This window comes from Austrofundulus limnaeus, unplaced genomic scaffold (assembly GCF_001266775.1).
Source record: "Austrofundulus limnaeus strain Quisiro unplaced genomic scaffold, Austrofundulus_limnaeus-1.0 Scaffold9, whole genome shotgun sequence".
In the NCBI taxonomy this organism is placed as follows: Eukaryota; Metazoa; Chordata; class Actinopteri; order Cyprinodontiformes; family Rivulidae; genus Austrofundulus; species Austrofundulus limnaeus.
The window spans coordinates 1,094,077-1,100,309 of NW_013952411.1; positions in this window are offsets into that span (position 1 = coordinate 1,094,077).

A 6,233-nucleotide genomic window follows, 5' to 3' on the forward strand; every position below is an offset into this window, starting at 1 on the left:
ACATAGACCTTTGCAGATTTCATGGAGTCCAAAATGTTTGATTCTGAGTTATTTTAAATTGAAGAACATGCTGGGTTTGTTCAAAYCTAATTTGCATATTGCCCTAGGAAGAAAGAACTGAGAAGCGGTGTCAAACAAATGTGTCATCCAGCACTTGTAGCAAAACTAAATCAAAATAATAACGGAAGTAAACATTTTTTTAAGCTGCATTTGTCAGAGAAATTGTGACAGTGCATTTAATCAATCGATTGTTCAAAACTTTTAAAAATAAGTATGTAAAACTGTGGAAGAAGAAATGTATGGAACAATGGTATTATACGTATGATTTATTGCATTTGATGCAAAACATTCAACCTGTTTCTCAATTTCAGTTTTTCTTCTCCCAACAAACACTKTCCACAACTGTCACCTGTTTAATTTAACACCACGTCCAGGAGGCTATCTTTGCGACTTGGAGGATGATGGTGGAACTTTAGGCTACTGACGCCGGGCAGGTTTGTAATCGTGATGAATGACTCCACAGCAGCTGCTCTGTGATGGAAAAGTAATGAGCAGAGGGAGCCTGCCTTTGCTGCACACTGGTCCCAGTGGCTCCTCAGGTATGATCTTTTCAGTTTCACAGTGAACACCAAGTCACAGATTCCTCACCTCATGAGAAGTGAACAAAATCAGCCAGTGCAAACAGCGACAAATTTTATATCTATTTTGTTTCACTGCATGATTTTGGCTAACTATATTTTTGTTACGTTTATATTCTTTTATTTAATTTTTGATTCTTTACTGCTCAGTCTATGTTTGATCTATCAGAGACATTTACTGCAACCAGAAACAACATCCAACTAGAGAAAAAATGGATTAGCTCGTGTCTGTTTGTGTTTGCTCGTTGGGTTGGCCTTAGAAATATATAAATGGCTGCATCTCAGCCAGATACTGAGTTAAAGTTCGGTGTGGTAGTAGCTGAGAGTCATCCTGAGCACAATCTCACATGAAACCGTGGATATTATCTTTTACTCTTTTTCTTCTTGTGATCTCAGTTTCAAAACAGCAGATTTGCATTCCTTCAGTTATTGCTACACCATTAATTTCACTTTAGGTTTTTTTTTTGTTTGTTTGTTTATTTATTGTTGCTCAGAGTGATTTACAATTTTAGTTATATTGCCATGGTAATTCATCAACAATGAGCTCTCATAAAATTATTTTGCAAACAATATTTGCTCTATTTTAAAGGATGTATTGTATTGTGCAATTTTAAACTTTATTTGCACCAACTAATCCTAAAATATTATTATTACTGCTGATAAACTGTCTTTCCTCCAACACTACTACAATGTTTTGGAGGATGTTATGCCAGTAAGGTGTAACATTACCTTAACTTATCAAATTTGCAAAGCAGGTTCAAACAAAATTTTAGGTTCTTTCTTCATAATCTTTGAAGATTCAGTTCTATTCATTACCACTAAACTGTATTGGTTTTCTATTACTTTTGGTTTTGTTCCTTTTTTGTCAACTAGACTAACTTTACTTTGGATTAGGGTTGGGCAATATTGGCAAAAAAATTAATCACGATTAATTGTGGTATTTAGCCAATAACGATTAATTTGACGATTAACCCCCTGGAGTCCCTGCACACCTTTATGTCCTAGTCACGTGACCAATTTAGTTTGAAAGATTTTCTTTTCATAAAATCTGTTCCAAATTGTGTCAAAATCGCAGACTTCCGGCACATCATTTTTTAAATTGTGTTGATAGATAATTAAATTACAGAACCTTTTTTATGTTTGTCATATTTGAAGCGGGGAGGAGCACCGAGCCGACTCTGTCTGGTTGCATTAATCGTATTAATCGTCAAGTGCCAAAAAATAATCGATTAATGTTTTTCTGACGATTAATCGCACACGATACGATTATGCCCAACCCTACTTTGGATGGATCATAAAATCTTGTTTTTGGACATGATATGTGAACAATAAAAATTCAAAAGTCCAATGCTTGTGTCAAAAATAGCATTATTGTTGTGCTCGGCTGTAGTGGAAATCATTTCAACAAATCACAAACGTGTTATTGCTTTCACAACTGCTTGAAACAGTCCTTAAACCTGATCTCATTCTACAAACTCGCCCCCTCACACACACACACATACACACATTTTATGGTCATTTTTGAGTGAACAAAGAACAATAATTATTGTTTTATTAGAAACGAGAGGAAAGTCATGTCTTCATAGGCCAGCAGAGGGCGCAGTGGTGTCTGCTGGGTCCATAGCCTTTGTTGCTGCACGAGGTCAAAACAGCTATACAAAATAAATGAGAAACATGTGCTCTTTACTGCATTATTAGATTTAAAGTGAGCTGAACAAAGCAGATTGCATTCTTTTGTTGATCTCAGTAATTAYATATTTTTTTCATGATAGTATACTTTTGTCATAGAATCTACTTTATGCGCTTATTTTTGTGCAGTACAAAGTCATTTTCAAAACTAAAGGTGCATGGTTTCATGATGACACTGAATTTCTTCTAATTCATGATGTAAAACAAAGGAGTGAACAGTAGGCCAGAGTGTAATGCAACATCTTATAGGTCAGCGCTAACCGAATGGTAAAACATGAACAGCTACAATACATTAATTGCAAGACAGCACATTTCAAAGTGGCCGTTAACTACCTGAGGTCAATGTCATCCTGTCTAATTAACTGGGCAGCATTTGTGTGGTCCTGTGTGCTCGTGGAAGGTGGAGAGTGCAGCCCACCCCACCACCCTTTCCCTCGCCTTTTCCTTCCTCTCGTTCACAGGCACGCACYCGCTGTCTGAGTTCTTGCATAGACCACTGTGAGACATTCCATTTGCATGCCCGCCCCATCAAGCTGGATGCACTCAGACTGGTAATAAAAGGCATTGACCCCCTTAACCTTTATGAATTACAATTTGTGCCTGCGGCACGTCCTGTCAGAGGCCTCAGAAAAGCAGGCACCTCAGCCGGGGTGTGTGCGTGTTGTTTTGCAGTTGTTAAGGAGAGGGGAAAAGGTTTTTACAGCTTCTCGTCGGAGCTTCTGACAAGCAGCGAGGAGGCGGTCTGACAGCACAAGCAGATAGGGAGGGACTGCGATGCTGTTGATGGCTCCATGCTAATCTCCATTGCTGGRTGCTGCACAAAACGGAAGAGGTTTCCTTCATTTTCACGACTGTAGGATTTTGGAACGGTTTTGATTAGACTTTTTAATCATCTGTAACTAAATGAACCTTTCTGAGGGTGTGAGAGGACGATAAGCCAGAAATGAGACCTGACCACTTGTTGATTTGAGATGATCATTCAGTAAATATCAGCTTATCATCTSTAAGTGACTGACAGTAAATGTATCTTTCAGTCCAAATGCATAGGGGAAAAATCTGTTTAATTKCTAACATATCACTTAAATTAATGTTGTCTATAGTGAAAATGTGAATTTTAGACAGTAAAATCCATTTACTTTATAATAGTTTGGTCCACTGTCTACAACAACCCTTTACAGCTTTCAGTGTATTTCTGTTAATTTGAGGACGTGCAGCACCTGTACACTGCTGTTCAAAACACATCAGATTTGTTTCTTTATTTCTACAGATTAGGAAGAAGGATGCAGTTTTGTTTTTGTTTCATCGCTCCGTATTTGTCAAAAGGCATCCATGTTTCCCACACGTATGCAGAGGCAGAAGATATGAAATCATCGTGAAACATTTTCTTTTTAGTCAGTTTTCAAGCTTTTTTGGTTTTTAAAAATAATCAACAAATAYGTTTTTGTACTTGTCTGCATTTTCTGATAAATTATAAAGCAGTAAGAACATAGTGGCTTATCAGATCCAAACAGAAGGTCTGTGTTTGAAATTTCCAAAACTTCATTTTTTTACTTTGACACATTGCACAGTTTTGCTAAGTACTTTGGGGGTACTTTGTTTGGTTTTCTTTGTAATATACATTATTTTTTTTGGTTATTTAATTCTGATTTTGCTTTTTATTTTTTATTATGGGCAATATGGTGGCTCAATTGATAAAGCTGATGCCTCTCAGCAAGAAGGTCACTGGATCGAATCTCAGCCCGGGAACCTTTCTAGGTAGAGTTTGCATGTTCTCTACATGCATGCGTGGGTTTTCCCCAGGTACTCCGGCTTCCTCCCACAGATCAGAAACACGACTGTTAGGTTAATTGATAACTCTTAATTGTCTCTATGTGCAACCCTGTGATGGACTTGCGACCTGTCCAGGGTGTACCCCGCCCCTCGTACTGTCACTGCTGGATATGGGCACCAGTGACCCCCGTGACCCTGAAACGAGGAAGTGGGTATAGATCATGACGGATGGATTTTATTTTTCATTTCCATGAGATTCCTTCAATAGTTCATTTTCCAGTTCTTCACCACCTGTCTTCCATTCACCACACCTGTTGACTATTATCATTTCTTCTCTTTTTCCTGACTTGAGTAATATTTTGCATAAATGTATTTTTTTTCTTCTGTGTGCCTAAGTCATTATTCATGACACATGTAAACAAACCAAGAATGAAGTTTGAACAGATTAGCTATTTTTTCATCAGTGTAAAAATTTTTTCAGAAAATGATTTAGTACAAAATACCAATGAAGAAAATACATCGCACAAATAAAAGAAAAGCACTGAATTAGGAAAACAACTCTAATTTATTTTGCCTTTGCATAATTTGCATAATTAAATAATATTAATAAGAATTTTTGTTTTGAATTAACMGATGAATTAAAATAATCTCACACATTATCAAATGTGGTAGAAATAATAATCATGTTTCCAAGAAAGATTTTCTAAAATCCAGTTACATTAAAAATGTGACTGTGCCATTTCTTCCAGGTGGCACAGTTGATAATCATCGCTGTGATGATCATAAACCATGATAACACCTTCCAGCTTCGGTCCCAGAGCAAACCGGAGAACAGGTGTAAAATCAGCTGGAGACTGAAATGAATCCAGGTCACAGCTGTACAAAGTCCCTACTTGTAAAGATTTTTAGGAAAAAAAAATTCATTTACTTTCCAGCCTGAGAATCTTCTTCATGGAGACTGTAGACAGATTTCAAGCAGCTGGTACAAAACTGAATAATCCACTCAGGCAGTTTCCTACTGCTGGAAACCATCTTAAAAAATGCACCAAGCATTGTTTTTCTCTGAAAGATTTAAAGGACATTAGTATTCATAAAATTGATTTTTCAGCAAATCTATAATAACACTGATGTTTGTGCTGCTGCTGAGCAGAGCAGCTGGAAGGAGAAGAAACGCTGAAGCCTGCAGTAWTGTTAGTTTTATCCCGACTTCGTCTGTAACGCCTCTGTATCCGCCGGATGCCCTTTGAGTATTCAACTGAGCTGAGAGATTTGGATCAAATAATTCCTCGGCAGATGCAATATTATGTCAGTATTGGCTGGAATTTAAATAAAGTTTTAAAACTGGCCCAGTGTTTTAACAAACAATAGCATGAACTGAGCTTTAATCCTCTTTCCTCTCTTTGTTGAACATCAGGAAATTCAGTCGGCGCTTTGTGTGAACAGGAGCGTGACTGACAGGGGCAGCCGTGCGATGATTGGTTTACGGATCTCGGCTTTTTTTTTTAGTGACTCTGAGGTCACTAACATCTACAGTCAAATGGCTTATGAAACTTTAGTGAAAGCCACCAAAAAAACAATGACAGCAGGAAAAAAAAAAACAACGTAAAACACTATTAAGGAATTTGCTTGACTTGTGCTGTGGTCTATGGCTACAATGTGTTGCTGTCTCTTTTTTCAGCAACACCCTACATGCATACAATATGCATGTTTTAGCAGACAGAAGGTTGTTAAGGACCACATATGGAGAAAGGATTTGATAGACAGACACTTTATGGTGCACACAGTTTATAAGATARGAGCTACGGAGCATCTCAAGCTCCAGTCACTCTGCAGCTTCAGTTTACAACATAAAATAGCTGTTAAATAAGATTTAGGCTGAACAAAGATGGCAGATTGCTGCGACCAATTGAAGTATTAAAGGGATCCCTGATTAGTTGTAACATTAGACTTTATTTGATAAACATATATTTTAACTGTAAAATAAAGACTGTAAAAATACTGTTGGCTGTTTAGTTTTGTAAATTTTTGAAAATATATTTTAACACGGACGGAGCCATTTTATTTACACACAAAGCATTCTGGGTAAATGATGACGTGGATAGGTCCTGGTATGAGGCTGCTAGCGAGCTATATCCA